The sequence below is a fragment of the Nomia melanderi genome, chromosome 7 (assembly GCF_051020985.1).
Source record: "Nomia melanderi isolate GNS246 chromosome 7, iyNomMela1, whole genome shotgun sequence".
Taxonomy (NCBI): domain Eukaryota; kingdom Metazoa; phylum Arthropoda; class Insecta; order Hymenoptera; family Halictidae; genus Nomia; species Nomia melanderi.
Genome location: NC_135005.1, coordinates 2,930,394 through 2,953,817, shown reverse-complemented (window position 1 = coordinate 2,953,817; position 23,424 = coordinate 2,930,394). Strand labels below are relative to the sequence as shown.

General features: G+C 31.9%; 1 protein-coding gene and 1 non-coding gene across 10 annotated transcripts in view; both read right to left on the bottom strand.

Moving 5' to 3' along the window:
• The window catches only part of Nmdar2 (glutamate ionotropic receptor NMDA type subunit 2), a 466,012-nt gene that overhangs the window by 189,647 nt on the left and 252,941 nt on the right, over window positions 1-23,424 (bottom strand). The window lies entirely within an intron of this gene.
• On the bottom strand, window positions 6,974-7,080 carry LOC116424424 (U6 spliceosomal RNA). The gene has a single exon (XR_004234453.1). It is a non-coding gene; the product is annotated as a U6 spliceosomal RNA (small nuclear RNA).

Genomic DNA, 23,424 nt, shown 5'->3' with positions numbered 1-23,424 from the left:
TAGATACCGTGCTGCTTCGAAATGTTGGACACTGTTTTGATTGAATAGCTTGGCTCGTACAGCCTTGTATTCCCTTAGTAATTGTTTCTCTGCCCTGTTAATCCTTCTTCAATGAACGTCTTCAGTTATAAATAGACCGCGGATGTTTACTCGAATTTACATAACAGAATGAAATAAATGTTGCAAGAGAATTTCTTAGAATTGACAGTAATATACAATGTTCCATAGTATTTACAATATTGTAAAAGTATTTTTTAATATGTATTTAATTTAATTCCTTGCCTTATGATTTGTTTCACAATTGGGATCGATATGGCAATTTTGTTATTAACAATTTATTGAAAATAAGAGAAAATTCCTGTCTTATTTTATGTTAACGTATGCTTTAAGGTGTAATATTTATGATTTCTAAATTGTATTTGAAATCTTCACTACCATTCTGACACGATATTGCAGTTCAAGGGGTTAATTCAATTATAGTTAAAGAAATTTTATGTGCTGCGTTTTCTTTCTTGAAAGTCTTCAAAATTATACAATCTTTATCCCGACATGACAAACGTAAAAATTCTGGGGAAGTTATCATTGAACCGTTGACTTATATAGTTTCTATTCACTAATTTCGTATCATACCAGTTTTGCTGTCAATTAATTTTCATCGCAAATTAAGAAACGATATTTCACTGTTCAAGGTCATTTCAAGATTACAATATCCTCAATCACTAATCTCGTCATGATGTTCGCGACAAAACAATTTTTAATGTCACGAAATAACATTAAAAAAATGATTATCAAAATGTATGCATAACTACACACTCCACTTACAATCAATCACTTTTTCTTTACATAAAATAGCAATAGAAATAAATTCCATATTCTAATTAAGACATCCTATATACGGACATATTGAATTACATCGTACTCCACTTAAAACGAATCATTTCATGCCTTGTATATCCAGGAGGAAATAAGAATAAAGTTCAGAACACTGCGCGACAACCCCACAACCTGTCGTGTATTGCACACTCGAGAGCACGATAAATCGATCCAATTTTCTCGTGATAGTTTCCCCTCCTTTCCTCCATTCTGTGCGTGCTTCATTGCTTTCTCGTTAGAAGAACTCTTACCACGTCGTTGAATTACAATTTTTATTAGTGACAGTCGGTTTATCATTACGTTATATCAAAAGTTACAAACGTTTATAAAGAAACTGGGGTATACTAAGTCATAATAGTGCAAGCCATATGTGAATTCTTCTTCAGAAAATTAAGTTTTATTTCAGTTATTGGAAACTCAACAAATATTCTCCTTTCTAAATACATTTAAAGTCTGATTCAATTATAAAGTACCATATTCTATAAAAATTGAATCAATAAGAAAACGAAGAGAATAATCAGTTTTAGAGGGAGAAAACGATTTCATTCTGACAAATTTTTATTTGCATCACAAATCTTATCACGGCAAATATCGATTGAAGAAGCCATTACTAGATGTGATAATTATTAATCGTATGAATAATATTTTTTCCGTTTGAATTCCAATATTTTTGAGTCATGTATCATTGTATCTTTATTAAATATTAATTTCTATGTTACACTAGGGAAGAATTTTAAGAAATTAATTTTGTAACGTCTTGTAATATCTTTTCTCTACTTCAATGGATAAACTAATCAAACTAAAACGGCAGAAAGAGAATAGAAAAATATAAAAATTAGTTTATTGATAAAAAGTGTAATATTATTTTCATATTGACATTATCAAATTATATTATTCGACAATTTTCTTAGATTTTTAATACCTAAAATATAGTAACATTTAAATGTCAGAATTTACTGCTTCGTTTTTCATAATCGGGAATTGAAAATAGTTATGATAACGATTTCGATATCTGAAACAGTTGTGAAGAATCCAAAAATAACAGTTATAAAACCGTTTCAGTACTGATATAATACCAGAAGCGAAACCGATATAGCAAATAACAGTAATGACTTATTTCGGTTCTTCATAACTGGTCTAGTCGGAACCTTTTCAATCTCTGTTCATAATCCATAAATCAGTAACATTTCCTAATTTATTGAAAACTTTCCATGCAAATTGTAAATTTGGTGCAACTTGTGTACATTAAAGCATTTGCTAAATATAAATAATAAGACAAGTAGCAGCGTAAAGTAAATGCATATTTCAAAAACTATTTGATATGTTTAAAAAGTATAACACATCCACGTCGGAATTTGCTTTTATCTGTGTAACACGTTGACTGCCATAAAAAATTTCGACGTTTTATTCATTACTTATTTATTATTTACTGTGTACCATTTATTTCTTTATAGCAAAGATAGTGAACATTTTTATTCGATATTAGTTATCTTATAAATTATAATTATTTTCCAGTAATTATGAAGCTCCAGTCATAACAGAACAATGTTTGCAAGAACGATGTTGGAGTGCATTCTTTTGATACATGTTTAGTTTTCTACCTTCAGTTGCTAATTGTAGGTAAATATTAATAAATAATTTAATAAATATTTATATTAACGTTTCAAATTACCTGTGTGCCACCGATGGTACATACCGACGTGAATATGCTAAAATAATTAAATAATAACACAAAAGTTTATATCAAGAAAAAGACGAAATTATCAATCGTCACGCAGAATCTTAATCTGTTTACGACATATCAATAATAGTAAATCAGATCCGATATTATTCGTTGTTTAGTTAGCGCTAGCAATGTCATAATTAATCCAAATTAGAGTACGTCTGCCGGATAGAAACTAATTTATCGCCGGATTAACTTCACCCACTTAGTATTTATTATAAATTGGGAGGATTACGGCCAATAACGGGTATTAATTAATGCTTTATAATGACGTCGTGATATTCCGATAAAAAAAAAAATAACGCCAAATCCGTTGTGCGTGTAAATACTCGAGATGTCATTTCATCGTCCACGTTATCGATCGCAACGGGAATTACGTCGATACCCGAAAAATTATGGCAGAGTAAAAAAGATTTATGATCGCCGTTACAGCCGCTGTAACATTGTTACGTTCCACATCCATCAAAAACAAGGGCGCACGCGTAAATGCATTTTTCTACTCATTTAATTGATCCTAATCAACATCACAACTCTCTGGTATTCATGTGTTTTATGCGCCGACGCGATGGTTGAAAAACGCATTATAAAATGGGATATACATTACCATGAATTATTAAGTGTAGTAAAAAGTTCTTTCCAACGAGTTTCTGTCCGCGAGATGAATTTATTTCATCAAAGTTACTGAATTTCTATCGCTATGGTATTCATAAGCTCTCAGAAAAATAGTAGTGTCATAAACAATAATAGCGATTACTTTGACAATTAACACGTTTACTGCTAAATAATCACTGATCAAAACTGCTACACAGTTGAAACAGTTCTCTCAATACTTTCGCGATGTAGTCCTACGTCATTTAAAAATGTTCAAATTACGGATTTTTCGATATCTCAATTATTTAATGTTTTATACACATTTGAAAGTAATTTTTTGGGGTAAAAACAGATTTGTGCATACCATATGCTTGCTATTTTTATAGTAATTAAAATTTCGAAAAATCTGTGAGCTACATTTTAGATAATATATTTCCGTTTATAAATTCACAACAATTTTTGTCTTCGGATATTTCAGTTATTTGCAATCGAGTCAAGTAACAATGAATGTTTTACAAAAAGTAACTTAAAGAAAATATAAATATAAGGCAGAAGGTTAACAGAAAAATTCCTAATTCCTTTTATTTTAAATAAAACCTTGATTTACAACTAATATAATGAGAAACTCCTTTTACAGCAGTCACACAATCTTGTGTAGTGTTACAAACAAGCAATGTTTTCTTCAAATCGTATCAGTTTCATTAGAAACTTTTCTCACATTTCATATGAAATAACAGAGACGTTTGTTTTGCTCAAAGTAAAGAGGGCACCCTGTATATAGAAAAGGGAAGAAAATTAGAAAAATAGAACCAATGAACCAGTGAAACAACAGCGCGTAGGAATCGATCGCGAGGCCAACCCTTCGCCGCGATATTTTTCACGTATCGTCAAGCAATTTCGAGTTCGTTTACCCGCGTGTCGTTTTTACTATCGGCGTTGGGCTAAACGAAATAACGCTTCGATCCATTCATTCGATCCTATAAGGAGAAACCAATGCAGGTAATTATTTAACCAGTTAACTAAGTTTGACGAGTGTACACGTCATCTTAAAACTCGAAATGATACTAATCTTTTCAACAATGAATTAGTTTTTCGGATACACATGTAATTCTGCTCCGTTTTGCTATAATTTTTTATCAAAATATATTATAAGTGCATTTGGGCTGCGTTTGGCGAGTATATACTTCATACCTTGACTTCATTGCGAGCACAATCAGAAATTTTTTTAATTAAATTCTACAGTTAACTCGTTCAAAAAAGGATACTTAACACTGGAACTATCGACTGTGTAATATAGTTAATATATAATCCTTATAAAAATCGTAAGAATAGATCTTTTTCGATTTATTCATTTACTCATTGATGTATTCAAATGAAACTATTTACTTTTAAAATCAGGTAGAATATTTAACACTTTTAAGATATCAATAATTGTTAAATAAGAAAACTTAAAACAATATTGTCAATGCTATGCATTTTCTTGAGGTTTGAGTTAAAAGATTGCCTCGGTGTTATATTGTGTTTGTATTTATATTTTTTTGATAAATGTTTTGTAATTATTACGTGTATGTGAATTCATTTTCAATTGTTGTGTTTCCGAGCGTTATACAAATAATTTATGAAATTTATATTATTAAAATATTATTTACATCAATAAATTCTTTTTCTCACAATATATGCATTTCAAGGTCATTGAAATCGAGGAAAGATTACTTTTCGAAATAATTACTATGCGTGTAGTTTGCGATACACAGGCGTCTGAGGAAAAAAAGACTCGAGAATGCGGCTGATCTCCAGGCAGCTACAGTCGGAAATCGATTATCAGAAATCGCGGCACAAAAGGAGAGCGATAGCGATACAGAGTGGGGTTAACGGCGCTGTGCACGGGGTAGGGGGTTGGCGAGCCGTTGAAAAGCACCATTAACGTCACGGCCTGATTTTCCTCTTTTTTATTGGGTGGCAACGAACGACCATCGGGGCCTCACATACCCGGTGACCCATAAATAATGATCAAAATTATGCCGAATCAATATTATCGATCGCAGTTCGCAAATGGTAACGCAGGATTAAATAGTAGCGAAGATATTTCATTGTAAAATTGTATTTGTTGTTTAGAAGCTAATAAAATTATTGTTATTTCAACTGTACAAGATATGATAATAGTACAGTAAGAAATATAACAATATTTGTCTATTTTAGTTTTATTATTAAGAAATATTTCTGGCTAGACGCAGTCTTGAAAATGCTATAAATTATTATTGTAAACTAGAGAACAGTAAAATCGTGTTTATGTAACGCCAGGTGTTAATACGATTATAGAAATTTTACTAATTTGTGGAGGAAAGTCATATTTCCGTGATATCAAGCATCAAAATGTTAATCGAAAGAATCATATTTTATTGATCAAATAAACGAAATGTGGAAATAATTGACGAAAAGAAAATTTGTTTCGATTTTATAATTAACGGGGTCAAGATCAACCGTTCTTCTTTATTTAACAATAATAAGTTTCTATTTCATATATTACGATTTATTTGATTTGTTGTTACAACGGTTTTCGCTGTATCCTTTATTTATAGGATACTGAATTTTGGTAAAATTGACATTTACAAATATGTATATGCAAGCAAGAACATTCAACCTATACGTGGCAGTTTGACATAATTTCGAACGAAAAAATAAAGCAGCCGAACAGAGATTGACAAATTTATAATCCATATCACGTGAACAAATGAAAGCTAGCTTTTGACGATGAAATATCAAAAAAGTATTGACAATTTCTCCAAATAATGCTTTACGTGAACAAACGAATATTGACTTTTGACAATGAAACATCAAATGGGTATAGACAATTTCTCTAAATAATATAGATCCTGAATTTCATTAGGCATCGAACGAATATCGACAGCTCCATGAAATATCAAACGAGTACGTGTCCGGCATAGCATAGGTATCGATTCGATATTGCTTGAAGAAGCACCGCTATCGAAAATTGATACCGAATACTTAAAATTTCGATACCTACCATAGAGTACTCCAGTATTGGATTGTTCGAATGTCATCGATGATATCGGTCTGATCGCTCCCCACACAAGTAACTTTCCTAGCGGTAGGCTTGAAACGAGTGTCTCTCGTGAGTTTTAAACAATTCAGTGCTCAACCACTTCTTTGGAATACTCGATGTGTATGAGAAATGTATGTACTTGTTATTGTAGCTTAATACGAGTAATGTAAAAATGGGTACTGAGCTATAGTAGCGCCATATAAAATAAAATCTAAATATATCGAATATTATTCGAAATAAAATTGAGCATAATAATATTCGAAACGGCAGATACACAAGAACAATAAACAAAAACGCTATGATGCAGTATTTAAAAGAACATTCTTCTCATCAACTTATTGCTGCTTCTTTAACGACCCAGATTGGAAGATGTGGCAAAAAGAGTTTTTAGTCCCTTTTTCAACGGTACTAAATTGTGTTAAACATTAAAAAATTCATTAAGAAACATCTAAAAATATGTATATAAATAATTATTTTTAAATATATTATTAAAATATTAAAAACATATTTGTAGAAGTTACCCTAAAATAATTTATCTAAGTAAGTACGAATGTTGCTATGTCTATGAAAGTACTTCTTACAACAAACATAAATAAATTATTTTTATTAAGTTACTTAGAAAGCAACAAATTTTTGAGAACTAAATATTAAATTTGTAAATAAGCATCCTCACAAAATGAAAAGAAATTTTTTTCATTTATCGATTAGTTAACAAAGTGGCAAAAAATGTGGAACGCTTCACGATTTTGCGTGTCATCCTTGCGCAGGGGCCATGCTAATCTTCTCTGTATCGTTCCAATTTTAGTATATGTACTGCCGAAGCAAGTACGCCTGAATCTTTTCACCAGATGTATATATACTTAGAAATGTAACATGAGGACTAACGAGAAAGAAAATGTCCAACAAGCCATCTAGCGGTGCATTAAGGAAACTCGATATAAAGGATTCAAGTTAGAAATAAGAATACCGTTGGTTTCCATTCAGTTTCCAACATTTTGAATTATATGTAATTCACATGTGACATTACATTATACTATATTATACATTATATAAGTATACACGTTCCTCAATTTACGCGGAGCTTTTTTATACAAGTCGCATAAATAAAGTGTACCAGTACAAAAGGAAACAAAATATTGGAAAAATATTATGAAACAGTTATTTTTCTGTTAAGTTGTGTGACATAAATATTTATGTCTAAAACTTGTAACAATGATGACATACATATTAAAAAACAAAAGTAAATTTTATTCGGCGTCACTCAATTCAGATCGAGCAAATGGAAATCGTGTGTAAACAGTAGCGCGGAAATAGTGTTATGACTTATCGCGTAAATAAGAAACTTCGTGCAAAAGGTGCTGTGTAAATGAAGGGTCAGGTACACAAGAAAAGGTTGGTACTCGGGAAGACGACGCTTTTCGTTCTTGAGAAAGTTTCCGACGATTCTCCTACTGGCAATAAAACAATTAACACTATGTTTACGGTCATTTATTGCACAGTTTATCCTATTGGTCTTAGAAAACTTGATATTTGTTCATTTAGATTTTGGAAATCAGAAGTTAAAAGATAGACAATTAAAATACACGTTTGTATTATTTCATCAATAAAAGTTGACGTAAACATTTACTAAATAATGTTTATAAAATTTAATACACGTCAAATTGAAACCTAGTGTTAAAGAATTTCCCTTCCAAAAATTCTCACGTTTAAACAGGCGTTATAAAGTTTCCGAAAAAATGTAAAAGAATAATAGATCAGAATAGATTGTGCATAATTAAATAACATGATAAAATATATAAAGTTCTTCGCACCCAGTATTATTAGTAAAATAGAAGAAACCTTTAGGACAATTTAATATATTTAAAATATCGATACACTTCCGCCTTTCCCGTAAAATATTTTAAGTTACTGGCTTCCGAGAGTTTCAATTAAGTTTTAAACGACAGAAACTTATTGTCTCCTTTGAATGTCATCGATGATATTGCTATCGATCCGATCAATCCACACGGAAGTAACTCTTCCTTTCTTACCTGTACACAAGGGACCAACGCGCCAGGAGAACTGATCCGGACAACAGTCCGAATGTAATTGCAGGTTCGATCAGTCACAAGGGCACCGATAAACCTCGGTACACCAAGTCGGACTCATCCTTGACCACTTCCATTGTGATCAGACTTAAAACTTCCTCTCGAGATGGCCGTGGCCTCGATAGAATCGTCTGCGAGCATTGTCAAGTTAGACGGATTTTCTGTGCCTCCCGGTAGATTAAAATAATAAATTAATTAGATTCACCCGTTTTTTAACGGGAGCCATAGCTACCGCGAATATAATCACGCCTGATGAGATCGATTTATTAGAAACTAGCAGTTACTTGCGTCTTTGGCCGCGTTAATTTTTCTACAGAATCAAATTATTCATTATTTCAATCCGTTAAGTGTGAAATTTAGTTTCAAAGATCTCTTATTATGCGCACAATAAAATCAAATAATGTGTATAGTGGTCAAATGCAGGCCCAATGCACTTGCAGTATATTCTAACGAAAAAATAAAGCGGAACGAAGAAGAATTACATATTTGTCTAAAAAATGTACATAGTCTATCGTTGAAGAAGTTAGCACAATTTAGAGTTATAAGATGACATGCATACTCGTCAAACGCAGTTATCTGGTTAATACATTTGCATCATTAAGCGGAATAATACGCACACAATAACTATTGCTTATCATCCCGAGCGGAATATTTTTCACACAGTTACTTTTACTTGTTTATTAGTTACTCGGATATCAGTCGGAACAAAATAATTTCAACCAAAAGCTTGAAAGATTTTCAGTTGAGCATCTCCGATTTATAAAGTAAGCTTCACATTTAGAGCGAAGATGCAGATGGTTAAAAAAGGACTCAAATGAACGTGCTTCAAAATGTTAATTAAAATATTTTTCAGCATAAAAAATATTTAAAGTTGAGGCTTCTATAATACCTCTACATATACAGTAAGACATCGCTTAATGGTGTTTCGGTATACACAGTTTTTTTTCAAAATTTATATTTTTCATTGATTCATATTAGATTTCACTATTGATTCACGGGTTTTTAAATCGTTATATTTATATAACACATGTTATAGGATAATACAAAACAATAGTATATTTTTTATTCACTGCTCTGTTTCACCTAAGCCCATTGTTAAAATGATCTCGTTTTAAGCTGTTTCATATTACGCTCGATTTTTTTGGAACTTTTCTCTTCCTCCATCTTAAACGGGGCCTTGCTATACGTATCTAGTCTAACAGCCGGGCAAAGTGAAATATGAGTGATTAAGAATGACAGTGGTTTCTCTCCTATGTCTGAGTTCTTAAGAAAAAAAAACATAATAACGTTACAATTATCAATATTAATCATAAATAATAATTAATATTATTAATAATATTGCAGTATTATTATTTAATTAATTTAAAAACATGCCGTAGAAACTTTTTTTACTTGAGAACTCATAAATAGGAATTAGACCATTATTATTTAAGACCACTGATACATTATTGGCAGTTTTGAGTGGTAAAGTCTCCGATCAACAGGCAAGCGTGTTGCAGCTCGCAAGACAGTTGAAAATTAACCATGAAACATTGACAATAAAATGAAATAAAGAAATGATATAGAGAAATATACTATTCAGTGGCTATTAAAGTGACCTCAAGGAGACACATTTTCCCTCTTTACAATGTTAGTGTAGATTAATTCATGGTAGATAGTTCGCGTTTGAACATCATTTTTCGTTATATTCTTTCTCCCGTTAAGTCTAATTTCGGCGATGAAACTTGAAGTTTAACGAAATGTTTATGGGATTAGCTGTTTCTTTTAGTATCGGATAATGGAAAAACTGTGTTCGGTGGTTGTGAAACTGATACATTCAGTGGAGATTATGGCTTTCGGGTGGCCAACTCTGATACGGATAGTGAAAGTTTGTGTTCCGCCTCTTGAATTGGAAGCTGCGAGATTGAAGATTGGTAGCAGTGATAGTCCAGCATGAAACGAGTTTTCTATGGTAGGAGGATTTTTACTTACATCGATCTCTACGCTTCAGGTTCAGGCTTATAAATGGCAAAATATAATGTATTCGTATTTTTAATATATCTAACCAGTATAATGTCCGTAAATTGTAAATGCTTTCAATCATTGATTCATTAATGAAACAAATTTTCTGAAATCGTTTTATCGTTTGTATGACAATTTTTTGTTAAAATAACATGCAACATAAATTTTTTTATTTTCATATTTATGGGGATATAACAATATTCTTCGAAAAAATTGACATACAAAAGTCACTTATCCCACTTATTATTGAAGATTAATGTTACGAGTTGTTATAATTCAGACTTTAAATTGTTCGGTACACGTTCATATTTTCTTAATAGTACTACGCTTTTAAAAGATTAATTTTTTAATATAGTAGACATTGATTAAGCGAGAACAAAATGAATTAAGAATGTATGGAGATGAATGCTGATGTTTAAACACAAATAAGAGCCCAGTAAATAAAATACTTGGCTTGGAAGATTAATTGAGTGCGATACAGAAAAAATAATATAATAAACCGCACTTTTTGTGAAAAATATCCAACAGTACATTTATAATTAATTACATCTTAAAACAAAACAGGGATATAGATACGTATATAAGATTAATCACTTTAATCGCCAAGTTACAATAATTAATGGCTATCGAAATAATTCATTTATATAAATAATTAATAATTTACTAATCAACGAAATTGTCGGAATAATGGATTTTCATTTAATTAATTAGTATTTGTACCTGGAAAATTGCTTAACAAATTTGATTAAAATAATAGTTAGTTATGTACCTTGGATACCAATAACATAGAGATTTATACCAATTCAATATATTATAACTAATGCAACATAATATACACTTTTTTATACATCATTATTTCTTAATTTTTCCGATAACAATATTGTACAACATATTTTCCTTTTATATTATATAATTTATTCAGTAATTTCCTTCTTTAAATATTGCGTTATTCCATAAATAATGCGGTTTCTTATATTTCTTGTATTTTAAAAAATAATATACTAATAGACAATATATAGATAATGAAGGAGAATATGTTTTAGATTAAAAACAGCTTTGTTTATTTTTATTTTTAAAAATAAAGAAATGTAAAACACTGCATTATTTATGGGATGACCTAATAGATAGCTTTTCTAGATTTTAGTTTTAAAATGAATGTTTAATAAGATATAAATTGGAGAAAATGGAGATTTCTTGAAACATTTCAGTCGTCTTCGTCTTTCTCGCAAAATTCCCTCAACCAACGTTCAATGCCGTAACAAAAATACAGCGGACTTGACCCTGTATCCACCCCCGTCGACCAGGATTTAAAGATCATTCGCCACCCCAAAGAAATGCAACGCTTTATCTGCCTGTGTGGATTTTCCATCCTTATATTTCACGCTCCGCTTCCCTTACCCTTTCCTTCCTCCCCTTTTCTGTTGTATCTTTTTATAGATCTACTTTTCTATCTGTTCACGGTCCCTTTGCGTGTTTTTCTTTCTATTGTCTTTTTTTCCTTCTCAGTCGAAGTTCTTTTCTTATAAGATCTCTTCTTATCCCGCTTATTGTTCAGTTTTCGCCTTTCTTTATTTAGTCAGCAAAGACACACTTTGGAAAACGGAAAATGCTATTCACGATCCTTAAGTCAAGTATATGTATTATTCTTATTTGTTTATCAACATAAAACTGTTATCATTGGATTATTTAGGGCACAGCTTTTTGTACAAGTATTACTCTTATTTGTTTATCAACATAAAATTGTTACCATTGAATTACTCAAAACACAGTCTCTTGTATATGTAAAAAAAATAAATCACGGTGCCGAATTTAAATAAATCAATAAAGTTCAATTTTCAGCAATTTTGAAAACGACAAGATATAATTTCAGTTATGCAGAATAAAAAGAATATTCCTGTGTAAATATCCTAAGATGCGTTTAGATTGAACGAATATTTGCTATGTTGTATTTCTGCTTTGATCAAATTCGAATATATTACCTGAATTTTTTTAAACAGATGAAGTGATTGTCCTAACCCTTCTAAACATACATAATAATGTGATGTTAAAAATCAGAAATTCTTGATGGTTTCATAAAAAAACTGTGTAAACTGTAATTACAAAAATTAATTAAAAATATATTGTGTCGTATTGTTATAAGACTAGAACCAGCAAAGAATTATAAATCATTGCGCTTTCCTTCTTTTATTATTACCAAAAAGATGCAAATGCCTTCCAAATGAACTATTAAACAAATTGATGTAGTACCATACAAATTAAAATATATTGATGCAAATGTTTCGTCGTTTTCTTATAAGAAATGGAAAGAAGAATTCTCAACTATTCACTGGCAAGACCAAAATTAAATAAAAACGAAAAAGAAATGCCTTTTACATGTTACACAAGGTTGAAAACAGAAGTAATTTGTTTCAAAGAAAACAATTTTTTTGTAAACCAGGTACAAAAAACGTTAACATTTTTTTGACAATCCAATAAGTGAGACTTCAGTGAATGCATTCTTGTAATTTCTATTTTCTTTTTATATTTAACGTCGAAAAACATAGAAAAATACTATAACCTTCTTTTGCTAAAATCCTGGATCCATTGGGTACTAAGGTCGATTTCGCGTAAGGAATCGCCGAATGACGCGACGATATGTGAGCATAGTCTGCTTGAATGGACAAAGTTTTCTAAAGGCGAGCGAGGTCCCGAACCGAACACTGATATAGGGATCAAGGCTATTGGCCGCGAGTCATTCACCGGTCAGAACGAAATTTATCCGCAAGGGAAAGCTTGTCGAAACAGCTTCCCTCAATCAGAATATCCCTCGTTCGCAGTAGCATCCCCGATCGACCGCATGTAATGTCTGGCAATCGAGTTTGATAAGAGGTTGCGAACCGAGCGGCCGCCTATAGAAAGGGTTTACAAATTTCTCGACAACGGTGAATCGATTTTCGGACACCATTCTGCTCGATAAAGCACACGATGGTAATAATAATGTCGACGGGAAATGTTGTTCGTAAATTTACCTAGTTCTGTGTTTTCCTTGTTACTTTGTAATGGTGGCTTGATGGGAAAGCCATATCGGTTTTATGGACGTATGATTGATTTCTTTATGGTTTTACTGTTCCATTTGGTCAAATAATGTTGACATTTGAAATTAACAATAATCTTGGAATATTTTTTTATCATATTTTACTGCCTTTAAACATTTGTGTATTTTTATTAAATGTTGATATAAAATAATCCTGCTCTGGATATGGAGGAAGTATAATTTATTGAAAGATACTAAAATTTTTATTATATTTTTTATATGGTTCGAATAAAGGAATATTAAGTTATATATTTTTGTATAAGTTTTAATTGTTTTGTATGATTTTTAACATTTTATTTAACTTCAATTCATTTAATTTAACGTCAATCTTTTGTCAAAAACACAAAAATCGCTAAATTTAAAATAATTGTTATCACGAAACAATACACTATTCCCAATTCCCTCGTCAACATTGCAATAAATCATCACGTGCGTATCACATTAAACTCAATAAACATAGATATCTATAAATTATTTTTTGGGAGTCGTAAGAGAATATTATACTTTTGTTGCCATCATAAATGTCGTTTGACAGTAAGATAATTTCACTAAATTATTATCAACAAAAATGGCTTTGGTAAGCATATGTTTGCAGAAAATCATGAGTCAGGAGATCACAGGAATAATTCCGACAAATACAGGCCAAGTTCGAAATGCGCTCCTGGTTAAATGGACCGACCGAGCTTAATTAGAAAACTTTAATTTTGATTTTAAACTTCGGCGACACTAAGAATCCAGAATTCCCCCAACTTCCTAGATCGGGCCATCACAGTTCCTCTAACATGTAGATGCTTAACGTACTTCGTCTTCGTCCACGATCTAGGATATCCCCCGACAGAAAGCAGTGACATCCTGGAAATTAGATCGGGCTTAGATTGATCAGGGAGGAATTTTGAACATCAAGTTTGACCGTGATTGCAGGCTAACTAACCGCACATGGTATTCTGTGTGCCGTAAAGGCCAACCACACGAGTATTACGTGTATGTCGTTGGAGTCTCTGGAAGTTAGTGTAAATTGCATTTCCATCGCGTGTTGACGAAAGTAAAAAGTTTTATCGAGCACACGAATATGGAAGTCTTCGTGAAAAAATCAAACAACTGATCTAATTTAGATTTGATTATAGTTTATCAATATGAATTATAATGTTTCTATTCTTCATGTAATTTTATTTTAAGGTTTAAAAATTATCAGATGATCAGTAAAACGTGACGAGGTTTGCTCGAAGTTTGAATGATGTTTCATTGAACTGAATTTTGCTTACAGTTACGTAACGTAGACCTCAATAATCAATATTTTCTATTTGTTTTATAACTTAGGAATGCGCATACATTGACAGGAAGTACTCAAGGTAATGGTGCACAGAATTGCATTTTTGAATAAATTAATTTTTAAGATGCATATAAATGGTTAAAGAATGGAGAACCATATAGAATTCTATTACAAATTTTAGTCTAATCAGTAGACTACAGATTTTTATGTGTTTATGGGAATTGTAAACTGCAAACGCGTATAGATTGCATACAATTTGAAAAATATATAAAATATCAAAAGTGTTGTGATTTCCATACTATTTGTTAGAGAAAATTACTTTCCATCGTAATTCTACTGTTCTAATTATGTGTTTAAAATTCTGAATCTGCATAAAGGTCTGCAGTCTTCTAATTAGTAATCAGAGCTGTGAAAAACGTGGGAAGGCCATTAACGTATTGTCGCGTGCGCCATTACAAAAAATGAAGGTATTATATGTTTCATTTTTTCTTCGCTCAGCGTGTGTAACAGACAACGTGGTTAATTAAGACTAAATTAATTGTCATTTACACAAATTCTGAACGCTCTCAGAAACGTACGTTATTAATAAAATTATAGTAGCTGATGAACTGCGAATATTCAGATATAGTCTGAAGTTTAGCTCGTCTTATAAAAACAAAAATGAATAAAATAAATTCATATTATTGATTAATATTATTATTACATTAAATGTGTAATAAACACGCTACTTTCGTTAATGTTTTTCATATTCCATGATCCATTTATGTATGTTACAACAGTTGGACGCTGGTTAATAATGTACGTACTCGGACACAATTTTGAAACTGACTTTAATTAAATTGTACGTCGCTGGTATTAAACCTCACGAGTGCAAAATCATCAGTACCCATGTCCTAGGAACTCAGAATTGACTATGCTGCATCGTATGAGTTTAGTTTCGTTTATACAAGTAGAATATGTAACAAAGCATGATATGTTCAAATTTCACTTTCTAAAGTTACTCCTACCACATTTTGTCAATTATGTCCACAAACTTTTTCTACGTTTTATACATACGAAATTCTAAAACAGATATTTTTCATCTACAGATTAATCTGTTAACTATAGAATTTAGTTTAACAAATATCTCATTATGCGTGTAATAATATCAAACAATGAAGTGTGTACTCGTCAAATGCAGTTAACTGGTTAACACTAGAACTACTGCATCCGTCAAAATTACTGGGTTTTCTTATTTCGCAATTATTGATACCTTAAATGTATTAAATATCCGAAATGATTTAAAAAGTAAATAGCTTCACTTAAATACTGTAATGAATATATGAAGAAAGAAAAACAAATGATTAAAAATATATTAAGTCATGTAATATGAAACTGCAGAATTTTTTTTATTGATAAATGTTTTTACTCCTATTGTTGTTAGTCCTTTGTTTTTCATATTACCTCTAAAACAGTTTCATCGTCGATTATTGTCAAAGTAACTCTTTGCAGGAAAGTTATTCCGAATTATACATAATAACTATTTCTTGCATCGTTTTTTGAAAACATAGATACCGTTAACATTCATATAATTTTCTTATACGAATTCAAACTTATAAATAATGCTACAAAAACCATTCAACATATAAACAAAGCATTTGGGAACAATACTGTGAATGAGAAAGTGCAGCGTTGATTTGTAAAATTCCGTTTCGGTGATGTTCCTCCACAAAACGTGCCGCCTGGTAAACTCGAAACAGTATTTATATTTATGACGATTTACCTTTAGAATACCTTCCTAACCTTTAGAATTTATTAATTGTAAACATTCAGAATTTTTCAAAACAGGAATATATTCATTAAAAATACGTTGGCATAAGTATATCGAATCGAATAAAGCATATTTTTATTGAATAAACTGTCTTCTAGAACATCAGCTAAGGTTTCCCTTTTCTGAATAACCCGATATTTTATATTACACGACCTAATAGAAACAAGTGCCGACGTGAATATGTTAAATGCTTGGTGGTTTTGTCGTTAACACTAGGTTTATGGACGTTTATTGTACTGCTTATTATATTATTCCTAGAAAAATGTATACTTGTTAATTTAGATTTTAGAAATTCAGAATTTAAAAACAGACTGCTGAAATACATATTCGCGTAATTGTATCAATCAAAATCGACGTTCAACAAAATCAACAGTCACTAACTAACGTTTATAAAATTGAATATGCATCAACTGACGCGTTTCGTGAACCTAGTGTTAAAATATTCCCAAAAATGTCCTACGTAATGAAAGTACATAATAAAATGGCACCGTAACATTCGATAGATAAGACAAAACGGAACAGAAATGGGGATGGAAAAATATAATGGTGCAGACCAGTTGTTTTGTAACTTAATTGCTAGTTTGTCCATGACACGGGGTAAGGAAGTGACCCGTAACACGGTGAAGCTTAAATCAGAATTAATCCGAACCGTGACGAAAGGATCGCAGGAGACGTATAAATCAGCACGGTGTCACCAGCTTGGATCAACAGCCGGAAAGGGGACAGGGATTGTAATAGAAGACGCGGCAGAAGATGCTTGGTGCGGCTTGGTCACGTTCCCCTCCGTTTCCTCTTAACTTCTGGAATGTATCTTGAGTTTCTATCTCGACCAGGGCAACCGACATCGATAAGAAGTTTGCGGGAAATTTCGCGGTATGTATCTCACGCTTAAACACCACCTTGGCACTCGTTGCCACTCGTCCTTTCGCGGTTCCTATGAGAAATCATAATTCCTCGCGGGCCTGTTTTGCGTGCCAGAGAATTTATTTGGCACGCCACGTGTAAACTTCACTATACAGACATTCTACTTTAACCCTTCTGTCGTAACCCTTCGCACTCGTATGTCAGGCTGGAAATAACTATACAAAAGCATTTATTCAAAATCGACCAAAATTACTTGAGTATGATTTTTCTGAAACTTTGCACATTAGTCCTTTGCGTTTAATATTGATTCCGTGCAAAAACTTTTTTCCTGGACTTTTAGGTTTCGGGAGGAGGGTGTGGGTCAAAATACTTATTTTGATTTATTTTTTGCGAAGTATAAGTTTATGTAATTTATTTATTTCGCATATAATTTGTTCATGTTTCTCGTGTTTGTTAAGGTGGAAAAAACTCAAAGAAATTGCAATTCCCCAAAAAAGTATCGTCTGATTTTAACCAAAAGCGTTACATTAATAGTACATCGTATGTCCGTTCGAATGGTGTTTGTCAAATCCTGGGGAAATTATTTGCTGCTACCATACGTAACACATATTATAGACGCATTTATAGCTACAACGTTAATACAGAAATAACATCCGCAATATTAAATAACTTTAACCGCCCCAATATAATGCAGGAAATAGTTGAAATAGAAGGCCTCGTTAAAAAAATTAAAAACTTTGAATCATCGTCAAAACACCGCCACGACGATTTCCCGGCTTGGATAGGAAAATTCCCCGTTCAGTATAAAAATATCACACATCTAGTCGATACTTAATTTCTTCGTGGAAGTTCTAAACGGCTTCAACCTAAGGAAATGTTTGTTTCTGTTAGTCCTTCGATTCTGCGTATTAATGAGAGGGTCAATAGTTACGTCTCGGAAAATTTGAAAATACTGTGTGTCCCGTTTGAATTCAGTAATATCATTGTAATCATTTAGAATTTGAATATTTTATATTTAGATGTTTCGATTGTACAAAATGTGCAATAATTATTCATGAACATTTAATAAAAAGGAAATGAAAGGGAATTGTAAAGTGTGATGAGAAGTCAACGAGATCATAGATAACAGGAATCTGAATTAATGACGCATTATGAAGTTTTATTCTTCTAGACAAGCGTGTGTTACGTTGACATATTTGAAAAAGCATTCAAGTTAAATTGATAGGACAATAAAGCTGTTAGGTTTTCCTCAAAATGTAATAATTTAAACAAAAAATCAAGTTACAATTGTTGTAAGATAAGCTTCTAGTTCAATATTCCATTCAGAGATGGCGGAGGAGTTTCATATTGAGTGCCCTATTTCAAGAAGAAATAAATTAAAAACAAAGAATATAATTTTTTCTGGAAAACACATTCGACATTATCAGTAGAAACATTTCAGAAAGGAGAAACGAAACGCTGATAAGGGTTGTATGAATACGCGACTTTTCTCACTATTTTTATTCCACTGACAAAGTCGAATCTCTGGTTTTGGTAGAGAATATTCGCGAGAAATGTTTATAAGAAGTGACGATGAGGCTTTAAGTAACGAGAACTCTAAACGGGAATGCTCGCTATCAGGTAAACCGTTCAGTTCTCTCCATGTTTCTCGCGAGCTTGCCACCGATAAAGTCAAAAATACGAGGTTGCCTCCATTTTTCTTTGTACATGGCAACCTTAGAATGTTGCAACGAGATCAAGTCTTTTCCGAGTGGAAAGTCTTTTGAAAAGATTTATCGGAGGGGACATGTTTCTTAAATTGTTAGGAAAAAACATCATCTGCCTTTAGAAAAGCAATCATTGATATTATTTGAACAAATATTAGTCAGTTAAACTCTTGCTTGTTTATTTTTAAAGACTGATTGATAATTCATCGGTTTTATAAGTAATATTACTGTTGAGTTTTTTTAAATAGAATCGAAAATTCAAGTTTATGAAATGCGGCAGGTAAATAATTCTCAATTTTTCGTACGTGAATGTAACCTGCATACCATAAAAGAAAAATAGAAGAAAATTTAATTAAGTATAAGATAAAAAAGAACAGATTATTGTGAATATCCTCAGCCATCAGTACAGCTTAGAATTTCAAACAAAAGATTAATAAAAAAAGATCATTTTACATTTGAAGAGAAAAACTCAATCCATTTTCTTAACTTCGATCAATGCTTAATAAAAGATATGTTTTTTTTATATGCCTCTCTCAGGATCTGAGAGGAAATCGAATGAAACTTATGATAAAACAATAGAAGCAAATGATAGTGTATAAAATACAACAATAAAACATTATAAATCTATTAATATGTAGTTATCAGTCAGACTTTCAAGATTTAAAATCCTGATACTATAATTTTCCAAAATCAAGTGTATACGTCAATACATATCCAACATGTATTTTTTGCAGCTGCATCAACTAAAAGCTTGCATTATTTGACATAATTTATAAAAATGCTCTGTTTTATATTAAACAACATCATTTTCAAGTGATCACATACATTTCACGTATTTCCTTCCATAAAAATGCCTCTGTTTAGTAAATATCCTATTTTAATTTATTTAGAATTGGAAAACAAAAATTATTTATCTATTCAATTTAAAATGAATTTTCGTCATTCTGGCGAAACTACTGCACAGTAGCGTAGAGTGTATAATTAATAGAAAAGTAGTTAAAAATTAACATTTTCATTTTTTAAGTAATATTCGGTTATTAAAATACTCAACAGTAATAACAACGATATTAAATGACATATATAAATATATCAGTAAGTCATGAATGTTTTAAATATGATCCTACTACACAATAATCATTCTATAAAACAACTATAGTGCTATCAATTAAATTTTGATTACATTCATAGTATTATGATGAATAGGAAAAATGATTTCAGAATTTTTTTTCTAATCTGAGAAAAATAGTTTTAGACCTTTTTTCGTCTAACCCGCCAATCTGCACTATTGTAATTCAGCCAGATATGGATTAAATTCCGTGTTAAAAATGTTCAAAGCTTTCACGCTAGGTGGCGGTAGCTTGCAAGAACTCTGCCGCTAGGGGTAACAACTACCCTTACCCTCGACCTGCTGGATGATTAACCGGATTTTAAACAATCAATGAACCTTGGCGGCATGGCACGGCGAGGCGACGACACCACCTTGTATTATCCGGTTAAGAGGCTAATCGAGTGAGCCGTTTTAGTCGATTAAGAACTGGTCGATTACGCGGGCGTGAGCCTTTTTACCTCTTCCGGTAAGAAGACGAAGAGGGTGGTAAACAGCGCACACAATGGCGAAAAACTGAAGTGCACTCGTCACGACTGTTATCGTTGTGGGTAATGTGGTCAAAAAACGAAATTGTAGGTTTCGTTTAAAATCGATAACGGAAAATATTTACAAAGAAATACAATTCAGTTGTATAAAAAACTTTATATTAAGACATTAAGCAGTAATATAAAGAGCGTTAAAGCAAGAGAAATACAAGTCTAATTAATTGTGAATAAAATATTCATCAGCGAGTGTTATTCATTATTTCTTATTACCTTTGTTTGAAAAAAGATGGAAAGTATCAAATACTTCCCTGTATGTATCGAACAGAATTAATCTCACCTGAACCACAATTAAATGTGTTAAACAAAGACATCCACGAAATACAGAATATTGAACTGCTTGTATTAAAAAAAAATCATCTAGCATATACGTTCTAAGGGAGAATTCCAACTGACATGTTACAAATAACTGATTTTTATTTGGCTAGATGTCTGAGACGACTCTTCAATACGATTTTGAACACAAAGTTAACCAAGAAAATATATCCACAAATTAAAACATTCTTAGTAGAAATGAAAACACTTCCATTAAATTACCTATTACAGATTTGTTGCCTCTGACGTTTAAGAATGACCTATTTGGACGCTCCTAACCAGAATTTCTTCTTGATAACTAGAGTATACGTACGTTCGTTTTTCCTACCACCAGCAATCCATTACAAAGATGGACACTGTCATCTTCCATCCTGAGAATGACCCTAGCTCCGCGGCATACAGAATTGAATAGCCGAAGCAGAAACAATGGACTCGTTACAATACTCGCGTAAAAACCGATATCGACATTTGAATCCTTCCAATCTTATCCAATCAACGATTCATACTCAACCTATCAATGGGCGACGACATTACAGTCACGTCCGCGAGAAATGTCTGAAAAATCCCGGTGAATCGAGTCGTTTCAGTATAAATGGACTTCATCGATCAGATATCGGGTCCGGTTTATTCGAAAAGACGATGGTGAAAATTAGGGTATAGTCGCATTATTCTTAGACGCGTGGCGCGGGCGGGTCGACTATTTTTACGTCACGCGCGGGATTACACTGGGATTGCCTGAAACAGACAGGTCGAGACCGAAACCCATGGAACCACGTCAGGAACACTCATTCTTTTGGAAATGAATTTCTGTTCCGGATAGGAATCATTCGAACAATACCTGTTCCTGATCGGACAGCTAAAATTTATCGACGCCATTTAAAAATTCCTGTTAAGGCCACGCGTTTCGGTCCGCGATTTGTTGTTGACCTAGATAACGTGACTTCTGAACAAGGGCCATAACTGCTTTATAAACTGAAGAGTCATAGTGTAATAATTATTTTTTCAACTAAAATGCTTTTGATTACAAATAATAATTATAAACGACTAAAGATTAGTTTTATTACTAATAGCTATTATTGTTACTAAATATGAAAGTAGGTAGCGTTTATTTGTATGCTGATATTCCGATCAATACATTATTAATTAGCATGATAAAGTGTTGAAGCATTATTGGAATCCTATAAACGAAGAAATCGAAAATTGGGGTTGTTAAAACATTAGAAAAAGTTTTACCTTATACATGAATCTTTTTCATCATATTTGTTCCTTTAAATTAAAACTTCTTCAAGTTTATAACATTATATTATACAATTTTAATATAAAATTTCTTTTAATATAAACTTTATGTTCATCAACTACCAGAAAAAAATTGATTACTAATTTCTTTGCATCTTCTATATTGTTTTTGCAAGTTTCAATTATTTCTTTATTTAAATTTATGCTCAATGGGTTTCTTCTTTGATTTTGAACATTATGCACTTTACCGTTGGACGGTTATTATTCAGAATCAACCACTCCTTTCCTCGCCATGTTTGCAGATAGAGGTTTGCTTTCTCCTTGAATATTTCAATTTCTCTAAACAACGAAATTAACAATCGCTTTCCTGGATCGATCGTCGGTATGCCCACGGTCGACTCATGTTGCGCGCGTCAGTTGCTGCGGGGTCCGTGTTTAACCGCGGCGTTCAATTTGCTTTGTGGCCACGCCATTTCCGGCTTTATGGGCCTCGTGGATACCAACAATGTATCTCCCACCGTTTCTCCGTTTTGATTAACAATCGGATATTCCGTAGTTCCTCGAGTTCCTTGGTCTTTGCCCGGGCGATAATTTGTATTTACACAGCAAATACGATAACAGTTTGAATTAGCAGAGATTGGAAGGTGGTAGAGCCTTTAATGTTTAAACTACACTGGTCCAGAGAAGTATTTCAAATCGGTATATTGAATTGATGTGAAAACTTAGACGTTTTTTGAAACAAGTGAAAATATTACTGGATTTATTTTTCTCTTCGAAATCGCAACATTTTTAAAATAATGGAGTAAATAAGCTTATAGAAAGGTGGAGGACGGCAACAGCAATCAATGGAAAGTATAGCATAGATGAAGTCAATACAAATATTTGAAGAAGTCTTCTTTTTACTTGGTATAAAGAAAACGTCGAAACTTTTGCATCAACCCAATATTTAATATGGAAACGTTGTATATATCGGATAGTAGATAGGATGAGTTGAAATAACATGGAATATAGTTTCTTTATGCAAATATTTTACCAATTTACAGTGTGTTTATATAAACTTAAATATCATGCTTTTATACGAAATTGTACGCTCTTTTGACTAATAACAGTCAAATTTAATATATCATAACAGTTTAAACAGTACTTTCCAGAAAAGTTTTC